General features: G+C 34.8%; 1 long non-coding RNA gene across 1 annotated transcript; it reads right to left on the reverse strand.

Annotated features, from left to right (window-relative positions):
- Positions 1–271: 271 nt before the first annotated feature.
- On the reverse strand, positions 272–11,378 carry LOC112127959. The gene is made up of 3 exons (XR_002910798.1): positions 10,931–11,378; positions 10,718–10,833; positions 272–1,123 (listed from the first exon to the last, which is right to left on the reverse strand). It is a non-coding gene; the product is annotated as an uncharacterized LOC112127959 (long non-coding RNA).
- Between the last annotated feature and the right edge of the window lie 869 nt (positions 11,379–12,247).

A 12,247-nucleotide genomic window follows, 5' to 3' on the forward strand; every position in this document is an offset into this window, starting at 1 on the left:
AGTGCATGATTTGAAAAGAATCAAGTGTTACGTTTACGGAGTCATTTGTGTGATTCAGATTGAATATATAATTTAGTTGACTAAATATTTTAAAATTCATATGCATTACAAGTAAAAAAAAATTCTACATGACAATAGTCCTTCAACCGTCTTTCAGAGCCACAATGTACATGAATAATAACTTAACACATTATTAAAATACAAATTAATATTACACATACCATAAAAAGTTCATAATTATTGATAGTTGAACTTTTAATTTTAAATGAATGAATCATGCAAGAGGTGGATATGTAAAATTATTTTAAGTAGGGTGTTGTAACATATAAAATATTCAAAATGCATTTTCTTTAAGAACCCCATGCAACACTTCTTATTTTAATGAAAACAAATTAAACGAGATCAGAAATTTGTAATTAATTTAATGAAAATTATTTAATAATGTGGTTGGATAGAAAATGTACTACAACTCAGGGGAAAGATTAAAACCGAATTGTCAATTTATTTCCTGGTTTTGCTCTTAATAACCCGTATTACATCCTTTGGTCTCGCAGAGGGCCTTAAGTGTCCTAGTAGGCATCGAGGAAATAAGTGATCGATGATTTCGTCTTGTTAAAAATAATCCCATTCTTCAACAAGTGAGGTTTGAAGGTGTTCAACGCTTGTTGGAGGCGAAATGTGTCTAACCAGTCTCTCTACCACGTCTCATAATTGTTCTGTGGGATTCATGCCAGGATAACGTGCTGGTCAATTCATCGTTGGAATCCCTACAACCTCCAAGTAATAGGTGATAACTCATGTGTGTTACATGCGGTGGACCATTATCAAGCGTTAACAGGAAATTGTCCCAAATAAATGGAGCGAATCGGACCACAGCATCCAGAATAACTTCCTCAATGAACCTTAGTACAATCAAAGATTCATGCTGTATGTTAATTAGTCGTTAATTCTGCCATACCATGACTTCTTTGAAGACGCTGCGATCCACGCATGGCACATCAAGAAAACCGGTCTTTACACATGGTCAACTTAATATTTAGTCTATTATCCAAGATTGACAGCAATGACTAGAGAAGAAGTTTGTGAAGTCGTTTACTGAACAACTGCTTGATGCCCGATCAATCTGAAACATGGATATCCAAATTTTCTGGCTTATCAGTTATGAATTTAGCATTTTCGACATTCGAAGAAAAAAAATCGAAGAATAGTGAACTGAACCGTTTAGTCGTTAAACATTAAGCCAAATAAGTTATTGATGTAGAGAATAAATAGCAAAGTGCTCAGAAATTTGCCCTACGATTTAACACAAGAAACATGCTTTGGGGAGCTATTTGTTTTATTTATTCTAATTCGCCGTTTCCTATCAGATAGGTAAAAAAAGAAGTTCTATGCATGAACATAGATCTTATTATTCTCAAGATTCTTTAATAGTAATTACTAACTAATAGTTTCGAATGTCGATAAATAGACCAATAACAAAATTGGATTTGTCAAGATGTTGACAAATATAAATCGTCTCGAAGAGAGAACACTTCTCAATATAAAAACTTTGAGTAAAACCAAATTAATTTAAATTAAAATCTGTTTTGACACGTAAGATAAATTTTCCTCCCTAAATAAGGTGGTTTCAGTTTTGGGGAAATGCTTTTTGATTTAGATTTGAAATCATTCTTAAACGGTGTTTGTATTGTTCTAAAGCTCTATTGCACCCATGGTCAGTGGTGACCTGAGTCACTTTATAATGATTCAGTCAATTTATAACTCTTGATAAGTGATAAATTTTTTTGCGTTCATAAACGATCGGGAAGAATTCGTTCGTCCTTTGACCACTGCTTGTATTGCGCCATTCATCGTTTCATAATTCTAACTTTTTTACGTGAATTTGTTTCATAAGAGATAACGACTTTTTACAGTAGCAACACATTGGGTGGCACCGTTTGCTACTTCCTTTACTACACTTACATTATACTACCAACATGCACTTTATTCCAATTGAATCGAAATGTCCAAAACACAACTTTCAGAAGCTGGTTAGTATTTTTCTAGCTTTCTCAGCAAGCTCTGTTCGATTTTGGATAAAGATGATGTTAAATTATAGGTCTATAATTAGAAGAAATTTTTGTCTTTATGAAGGTGAACTAAGATTGACAAAATGATATATTCTTTAAACCCATCTAGAAACTTCCCCGTAGTGAAACATAAGTTGAATATAAATGTAAGAGTCCTGAAATGGAATCTGAGTGTATGTACTACGTCCTAATGAATACGTCTATGTGCGGCAAAGAAATGTAGTTTTACTTACTTTTATTATATGACTTGACTTATCCCATTTACCTACCTATCCAATCGAAGGTCTAATTGAATAACTGCATAAGCAGGGTACGATAATCGGCAAGTGCCCTAAATTTGTATTAAAAACTAGGTAAGTATCAGTGCATCGTGATAACAAACAAAAAATCAAGATATAATTAAATACATTTAAAATCCTCTTTACTAGAATAACTGCATTGCATTTGATGAAATTTAAGCACGACGAAAACAAAATTACTACAATAATTGAATTTTGTACCCAAAGTTTAAAGCATAAAATCACACTAGCAGAATCATGTTGAAATTATAAAGTTTGATGTATATGTATACATATTTTTTAATTTTGTAGGAATTGACCTGCAAACAACATAAACAATTTATTACAAGGGCAGATTGGGAAAAGGTTAAGATTAAGATTAGAGTAGGAGTCGGCCTCTTTTCGACCTGCGTACCACGAACCAGTATTGGTTTATCGTGAATATCCATCGTTATCTAGAGCTCCTCATTAGTCTTAAGTTTATTTAGAAATCGTGAGATGCGGTCTGGTGTGATGTAGGTTTCAGAAAAACATTTTCTTTATCGTGCCAACGTTTCGATCTTTATTGACATCATCTTCAGGGCTCAAAGTGTTTGTATGCGCTTTAGTCCAACTGTCCAAAACATAACTTTCTGAAGCTGGTGTAGTATTTTTATAGTTTGCTTCGCAAGATCTGTTCTTATTCTTCGATTTTGGTTAAAGATGATGTTTAGGTTATAGGTATATGAGTTTTTTTGCCTCAACCTTTATGAAAATGGACTCAATGATAGATTCTTTAAACCCATCTGGAAGCTTTCCGGTAGTTAAAAATAAATGGTATATAAATGTAACAGGTTTGATTACCAATAAACCAAGTCTTTAGATGTCTAGATCTTTAGATGAAATCATGATGTCATTTGATAACTTACCAAAAAAAGTGGAGTGGTTTTCAAGTTTATTTAATTTGTTTAAAAATGAAATTCACTATCCATTGGACGAAGGAAAACAGAAGGTAGAATATAAAACCCAAACGATTCTAAAATGTAGGGCAAAGAATGATATTTTTCTAAAAATTACGGCTGCTGAAATAATTAATGCTCATGTATCCTGGTTTAAGGCACTCAATTCACTAGGAGAACTTTGTGTTCTCCTTATCAAACATGAAGAATGATTCTCGGCTTTTGAATCATCCATTCGTTTTAGGCATTTGAAAGTTGTACCAAACTGGCTTTTAGATACAATATCACGATCAAGTTCTTTGTAAACTACAATATTATACATTACATTACTCTACATTACTTGATCATTTAAAAGCATTTTTCGACTTGACCAATAATAATCTAAAGTTGCCCTCTCAATTTAAGTTAATTCTTCAAACTTAGGTGCGAATTTATCTACCTTAATTACTCCTCTCTGAGAGATGTTTCTGTTGAGCGCATCTTACTGTGTAATTCCCGCCCGAAAGACGACCTCATCCATTTTTTGGCTGTGCCGATTCTTTGAGATGTTCTGCTTTTTGGAACTACTAGAGGTTTTCATTCATAAACAATGATATTTTTCTATTTGATTGCTTTATTTAACTTAGACTTGTCCCGATGCCCCTGCTTACGAATTTCCAGATGATGCAAGAGAAGCTTGTTTAAGAGTTTGAGAATAATTTTTCCGGGATACACGTCATATTTTTCGGCGATAAGAAAAACTACCCAAGCCGACGAGGAAGACTAGAACTCAGAGCAAGCAGAAAAGGGCGACGAGCCTTCCTCGACGGCTGTATACGACGGTTTCTTGAAAGGCATGGTATTCCCTGCTGAAATCATGGTAAATGGATCAGTATAAAGCCGACGGCAAGTAGCTTATTAAAGTACACTTAGACGAGGGACAGATGATGCCAATTTTGAATTCCGAGATGCTTCTTTGTAATAAATAGATTTAAATTAACTAAAGATTCATACCTTATTCATTGATTTTGTCCAGTCGCTATGAATAAATTTAAAAAACGATCAAATTTTAGAGTACACCCACTGAATTGAAACTCCAGCTGTATATGGCTTACGTCCAATAAAGTTAACTACATGAAAAAAATCCGTTAAAACTTCCTTAACAGCTGAACTATATACAAAAAAGCTATAAAGTTTAGAACATGTTAATATTGTATATTTACTCAAGCCTTTGTACAAAAAATGAGTCACTTAGGGTCGTCTATCCGCTATTAAATGCAAATAATATCTAGGTCAGACAACTTTGATAACATGCTAACTTTCGCGAAGAGTTACTGCATTTCACTTCTTAATGACATTCGAAAAACTTTGTCCTATTCATGAGCTTCCTATAACAACTAACGAATGTATGCATTTGAATAGGGTTTCACTTACGAATGTTGTTTCTCAAGTTTTATTTTTAAAAAAGTTTATTACAAGTACATTTTCTACAACTGCTATAAATTTTGTTTTTGATATTTTTACTGACACAATGTACCTACGTTCGGATACCGTTGGCTCATCAACAATAGAGGTAGTATCAGATAAAAATCTTACTTGAAACGTGGGAAAAGAGGCCATCACAATAGCCACGGGATGCGATTTCACTGGAGAACATTTTGAAGATGAAAAAATCATATTTTTTTATTTAAGTAAATAAAAAGCATAGTGTAAATCCACCAATCTTAAGGTCATTATATTTGTTCATTATATTAATCCATATATGTTTAGCAGTCATAATGAACCGTATTAATTATTTCAATTAATTAAATTTTTTATCTAAGGTCTTGGTTGAGATGAAAAAGTTAGCGATACGTTAATAAATTACACCAATTTCAATCAACCAAAAAAATTTCGCTATCTTCAAATCATGAGACTTTGGCGTTTGAAAATTGTGTTGTGACGTGATGGATTTTTGATTTCTGAATTGGTTGGACGAACTTTGCGTGGGCAGAGGCCGTTGTTGTGTTTGTCCAAATTAGACAAGTGATTAGACAAGTGTTTGGGTGCTTTTTGTGGAATGAAGTTTTAGTTATGGGCAGTTTAGTATAATGATAGGTAACTATTAAATAATAGGAATGCCACCCAGCAGACCATTTACAAAATCCAAATGGTTTCATTGGTACCGCTGTCCTCTTAAATCTTCTGTAACGCGCCTGTGAGGCTTAGAATTGGGGTTACGGTTAAGTTGTTCTTTTCAAAATACAAAACCTCGAATCTGGAAAAAGTTTTTTCAGTCAATTCCCGAGGTTGATGAACGCTTGACTGTTGCACTGCGTTTGAAAACTGTGTTATGACCGTGATGGATTTTTGATTTCTGAATTTGTTGGACGAACTTTGCGTGGGTTGAAGCCGTTGTTGTGTTTGTCCAAATTAGACAAGTGATTAGCCCCGGTGCCCCGATGTCTGGTTCTCAAGGCAACGCAACAATTAGATCGATATCAATATTGAGTAGAAAACGACACGCGAGACGCCCTCTTCAAATTTTTTCCCCTCTGACTCATAGACATCGGCGACGGCTCGTTTGAAATCTTTATCGGACGAACTTCCACGCTGGATAATTCGGTTTGTTAAATAGGCCGAATCATCCAAAAAAATTAAACTTACATTATCAATAAACAAAATGATTCAATTACATTTTCAATTTAAGGTTTCCAGTCCAGCAAATGTTTCTCATTGCAGACCGTGTTTTCCCTATTGAGCGCAAAGAATATTGTATGGGAGCCTTGATGTGGCTTTGACAGCCCCAAGGTTTTCCCGTACAAATTAAAGCAGGCCCTTCCAAATATCCTTTACTTAATCCTCCGCTCTTATCTAACAGAGCGGGTCTTTTGGGTCTATTAAAGATCACTCCGAATATTGCTCTTTCAGGAATATCGCAGGGCAGTGTGCTTGAACCAATCCTCTACATACCTTATAACGCAGAAATTCCCTCTACGCCTATCACCCTCCTTGCATCATTAGCCGATAATAAAGCTGTATTGACCCAAATCCAGGGACGTACCACACATATAGCAGATTGGTGAAGTATAGACAATGGAAAATGAAGATAAATGAAAGCAAGTCCATGTCATATTTATAATCCGAAGCAAAACTCCTCTCACATTATACTACAACAATGTTCCTATCCCCAAATCCGACTTCGTTTGTTAACTTGCGTCCCACCAAGATTCACGCTTAACATTGAATCAGCATGGACGACTAAACAGACGCTACGATCGACTCTATAGGACGACAATCCACGCTATTGTTGAAAAACAAAACCTACAACCTACAAAACTCAATTACACCCGATGCGGTCATATGGAATAGAACTGTGTAGAACAGCTAGAAGTTCGGTATCCAACGTCTGTAATCCATGGAAAGAAGGAAGGGGATGTGTTATTAGTAACTGCTTGAAGGTGGCAGGAAAGGAATGAAAAACTAAAAACAAACAGAGTAACTATACCCTAAATTGATTGTTGGATTGTATAATTTGTATGTATTGATGAGGTAATACAATTGCCCGCATACCACAGCTTATAAGCCTTCAAACTTAAATGATAACAATTGTATAATTATTTGGTTGTTCTTTTGAGAATTAGGCTAGATGTTTTACATTGATAATATCATCTACTAACTAACACTAAAAATAATATTAAAATATTTTATATTTAACTGCGCCTACATTATAAAAAGTTAAGGTTGTTTCCAAATTCCATCCTATCACTTGAGATAAAGCTGATACATTTTGGAAGGTCGTTGTGGTCAAAGTGAAACTCTGTGGTTAACTTGAAATTTGAAACAAAAGGTAGATTAAGCATTTGCTTATTAGCTTTTTTCAGAGTGATTTCTGTTTTTAAACTCTCGCATTAATTTATTAATCTAACATGTCTAAAAGTAATATCAGAAGGGAGGGTGATTGTACAAAGGAAGTTCAGAGGCATTAAATTATTTTTCTCCCTGAGCAATTCATCAACAAATTGTAATTAAAAATAAATTTCATTGATAATTTAGTTTTTATTTATTTGAGGCTAAATTTACAAGGGAGTTGATTTGTTTTGTATAGAAACGTACCACAGGGTAGTACCGAATTCCCCAGACTCTGAGGTCAATTGACGTAGTGATCACAATTATACCTGAAATCATCTTAAACATATCGAGAAGTTATTGTATGTTATCAATATCGAATGCTTAAAATTAAAACAAATCAAACATTTGTTCGTAGCAAAATCACCTGCGACAAAAAATTTCGACGAACAAATTTTCAAAAAGGGAATATAGTGTCCATAAAAAAACTTCGATAACCTGTGAATGTAGTATTTTGGGTACCGTAAGCTGGCATATAAAAAAATAAATTTGAACCACTATATCGATTATTGAGAAAAAATGTAAATTTAAACGTGTGGTGATTAGGTGTGGTAAATTTGAAAAGGCCTTTAATATGATAAATTCATCAGAGAGAAATAGAAAGTGGAAAAAGAGTGAGAGTGAATGAGAAAGAAAAAAGAAAGAAAGAGAGAGTGTAGTGAGTGAATGGGAGAAATAGAAAGGAAGAGTAAGTGAGACATAATGAGAGAGAGGTTGAGTGAGTAAGTGGGAAAGAGAGAGAAACAGCGAGAGAGAGAGAGAGAGAGAGAGAGAGAGAGAGAGAGAGAGAAAGGAAGTCATTGGACAATTGAAAAGGAGAGAAAATAGTGGAGTCTTTCGAGACAGATACTTAGTAATTATTAAAAATAGCCATACAGCAAATTTGTCATCTGTGAATTTGTCGCTGGATCTATCGGTGTCCCTGGTGACTTGGCGGTTGAGTCAGAAGTGTGACATTTAACTGCATTCCCGTCGCATGCATCTTTTGAATAGGAGCGTCTGTCAGTCGTCCTTTCGAGTAAATGGGCCAATTGGGATCTGTTAACAGGCGTGTTCAACCCAAAGCCATTCTTTAGAAATCTTTATTGAAATTTATTCGAATCGGCTTTTTATTTCACTTCCTAAAAGTTGATTCTGTAATAACTGATCTTTTAAAGGCCTTTGTTGAATAGTTTAAAGTAATCTTTTTAATCCTACAAAGGGGAAAATGGTAAATTCCTATCTTTAAAGCGAGTAAATAAATCACGACAGGAAACATTGTACAAAATCACATGTCACCGAACAAAATGTGGGTTTAACAGAAACAATAAGTAAATCATCGAGAATTTTCTTGAGAGACATCTGAAGAACTGTGAAAAGTTTGAAAAAAATCTGACCTTACTCCTGCACTCCAGCTGTGTACTATAAATAAATACCTTACACAACAGCCGGACATCTGGGCATGGTATGGAATCTTAAACTTATAAATAAATTATGGTTAGACGTCTTTGACATTTAATGTAACGTTTTAACTACTGGGATTTTGCGTGTACAGTACTCTCTTGCTAATCCGAACAGTGATACTCCGAACATTCCAGTAATTCAAAATAGTGAGAGAGATTGAGAGAGAAACTGGAAGAGGGAAAAAATGAGTGAGTGAGAAAGAAAGAATAAATGAGTAGTAAATGAGTGAGAAATTGGGAGCGAGAGAAAAAGGGAATGAGTGAGAAAGAAAAAATAAGTGAGTGAATAAATGAGTGAGAGAGAGTGAGTGAGTAAATGTGTGAGAAAAAGAGAGATTAGTGAGTGAGAGACTGAAAGGGAGAGAGAGAGAAAGAAAAAAGTGTGTGAGTGAGTGGGAGAGAGAGAGAGAGAGAGAAAGAAAGAAAGAGAGAGAGAGAGCAAGTGAGACAGTGTGAAAGAGAAATTGAGTGAGTAAGTGGGAGTGAGAGAAAAGAAAGATTGAGCGAGTGAGTGAGAGAGAAAGAGTGAGTGAGTAAATGAGTGAAAGAAAGACCGATTAGTGAAAGTGAGAGAGAGAGAGAGAGAGAGAGAGAGAGAGAGAGAGAGAGAGAGAGAGAGAGAGAGAGAGGGAGAGAGAGAGAGAGTCTGTGAGTGAATGCGTTAGTGAGAATTCTTACACAACTCCAGACCCTATAAAAGATTTCGTTATACTTACTTCTTTTTGAACAACGAATTCTTCCTTTTAATTTTTTTAATTCATTCATTTAATTCATTCTATATTTCTCAATTTATCATAGATAGCAATTTATGTTTGAATGCTGCAGTCATTACACGATACATGAGTTACACCCACATTTTTAATTGTTTTTTAAAATTTAAAACCTCCTTTTAGTAAAAAATAACAATTCAACAAGGTGCCTACAATGAGGTAATCGATTTTTGAACAGTTTACTCTAATGGGTTCGTTACTGCAAAGAAAAGTAGACGGGGGAGAGTAGCGGATTTGCAAGTCAATGAGGGAGCCAATCAATTTTTCAAAGCTGCTTTGTCTACACCTAACTGAACAATTGACAATGGCGCGCAACCAAATTGTTTATGTTCTTTTATTTGGTATCCATATATTTTGTAAGTTTTGAAACATTTTTGGGCTCTGCACTGCCTTATTATTCCATGTGTAAGGGTGCGCACCCTCAGTTGATCTAATAAGTATTTAAAAAAATAATATTATAGTGTTTTAAACAAAATAGTGGAAGTAGTTTACGTTGTTGGGACAAGTAATGCGCAAAAAGGGCGTGCTTAGTACCAGAATTAATGCCGATAGGTAATTGAAAAGTTGTTTGTGAAGAATAAAAACTGTAAGGTCAGCAGACTTGTCAAATCACAGATGGGAGCCTATAAAGAACCTGATGAACGTTTTGCCGAGGTGCACATATACCTCATAAGCAGCATACAACCTTCAGAATATAACAATTACGCTTTAACGTATATCAACATATTTACCAATTAGATAAAAATCATTCCTTTGAACAATACAACTGGTAAGACGACAACTAAGGCTTGTTATCACAATTGCATATCGCAATTCGGAGTACCTAAGCGTGTAATGTGTACTGACCTAGGTAGGCAGTTATATTCTACTTTATTCAAACATTTCAGTGCATTGAGTATACACACCTTACCACTACAATGCAATGGCAAAATAAAAAGACTGCATCCAACAATAACAACTTTGAAAGCGTACAACACGTTACACGGAATCATTGCCCATATTCCTTTGGGGTCTACGAGCAGCTATTCATTCTGAAACCAGCGCTTCGATGTCCTTGATGTATGGAAAGACAATAAATTTCTGGCGAATTCAGCCGACTCAGCGCATTCAAGATCCAGGAGGTTTGGTCGCAGATCTGCAACTCAAACCTGTAATAGACAAGCACAAAACTGGAAGAAGTGTATCCGTGCCTAAGTAGTTAAAAGTCTGAACACATGTATTTGTAAGACTCGACTAGTTAAAAAAACCTTTGGAATCTGCGTATGAAGACCCATTTCCTGTTCTTTCACGAAATGATAAATACTTTTATGTAAAAATCAATGGAAGAGACGCCATGGCAGGAAGTCTACCTACCTTCTCGTAAATTTTCTGAACCAGTGCAGCTACAGCCCAAATCAGCACAATTAAGCAGCGGGCAGATCATATCCAAAGGCCTCACCAAAACTTCAAACGAGCCAACTACTGCTTCGCTAAAAAACAAACTCAAACAAAAATTGGAAAAACGATGAATTTTCCTTGACCTTTTTTTGCGTGAAATAGCAAATAGGTGATTATTTAGTTACATACTATAATGTGCTAAAGTGAAGTGTTGTCTCTTCCATTACTGTTACTTTTGCCTCGAAAATAATCTGGATCTTCGGTCGGTCAGTTGGATGAAAAACAAATTCCCTTCTCCCTGCTGAGCTTTTGACTTATTTTCAGGTCATCTCATGGCAAAACAATCTTAAAGATGTCTACAAATTTACATAATTAAGTCTTTTTTAAAGGATGGTTTCAAATTTGTTTTTGTCTTCGCACTGTCAAGTCTCTAACGCCATTCGAACTTAAAACAGGTCGAAAGATCCGCAGATAACAATTGAATTTGTTTTATATCCAATCGACCGTATCAACAAGAGGACAACGACCAGGTTGATAAGTCGAGGATTTGGGCCAAACTTTGGCGATTCTTCACTCCAAAATATCGGACACATTGTATCCGCCACTACTTCTGAATAGAGATTTCGCCATTTAAAAAAAAAAAAATTTTTATTTTATTTTTTTTAAGTGGAAATTTTTCGTTTTTTAATATTTTTATTTACCAGTCCTACTTTTACGTTCCTCTTCTTTCAAATCGCATGTTTGACGTGAAAATCCTGATAGCCGTTTTCTAATTATAGGCGTGTCAATCAGATATTGAACGCCTTATAACGATTTCTCTCAAAAATCGGAAAAATTTTAGGGGTCAAAAATCGATAAATTTAAATTCAAGCAAAAATTTAAAGTTAGGGGTCTCTAGAGGTGCTAAAACGAAATCTCATATGAGCTTCTCGAAAAAAAATGTTACGACCCAGTTTACATTCAAAATATTTAGTTTTTAGAAATGTATTGATAAATTTGGATAGCTTTTACTAAATTTTGTTGAAATATACATATAGTTGATTGTGGAGTGTTGAGCAAGTAGAACAGGGGAATAAAAATATTAAACAACGGAAAACCAGGACCTATCTACTAGAAGTGATTTTGGTGTGTAGAATCATCAAAAAAGGTTTGGTCCAAATAAGTGATCCACCAACCTGGTCGTTTCCCTGCAAGATCCATATTATTCGTGTGTTATTGTTTCATCGCCAAACGCCGTGCAAATTTTACGACTTGCTTCGGCCGCCTTATTACCTAGGATAAAGTCATAAAATAAGCTCGCATGAATTAATGGGTTGTAAATGCATGATAATGAAGACATTTTATAATTTACAGTGAACTGTTCAAAACACTTTTTCTTTATGAATTAACTCATTGTCCTCTTGGTATTACGTGATGTAAACACATAATCCTCCTAGTAAATAGAAATGTTAATTAAAGGTATTATATAAAACAATAACAAATGAAAAACCACACAAACTTTCATGG

Source organism: Cimex lectularius, unplaced genomic scaffold, assembly GCF_000648675.2.
Source record: "Cimex lectularius strain Harlan isolate CLEC.00 unplaced genomic scaffold, Clec_2.1 scaffold460, whole genome shotgun sequence".
Taxonomy (NCBI): Eukaryota; Metazoa; Arthropoda; class Insecta; order Hemiptera; family Cimicidae; genus Cimex; species Cimex lectularius.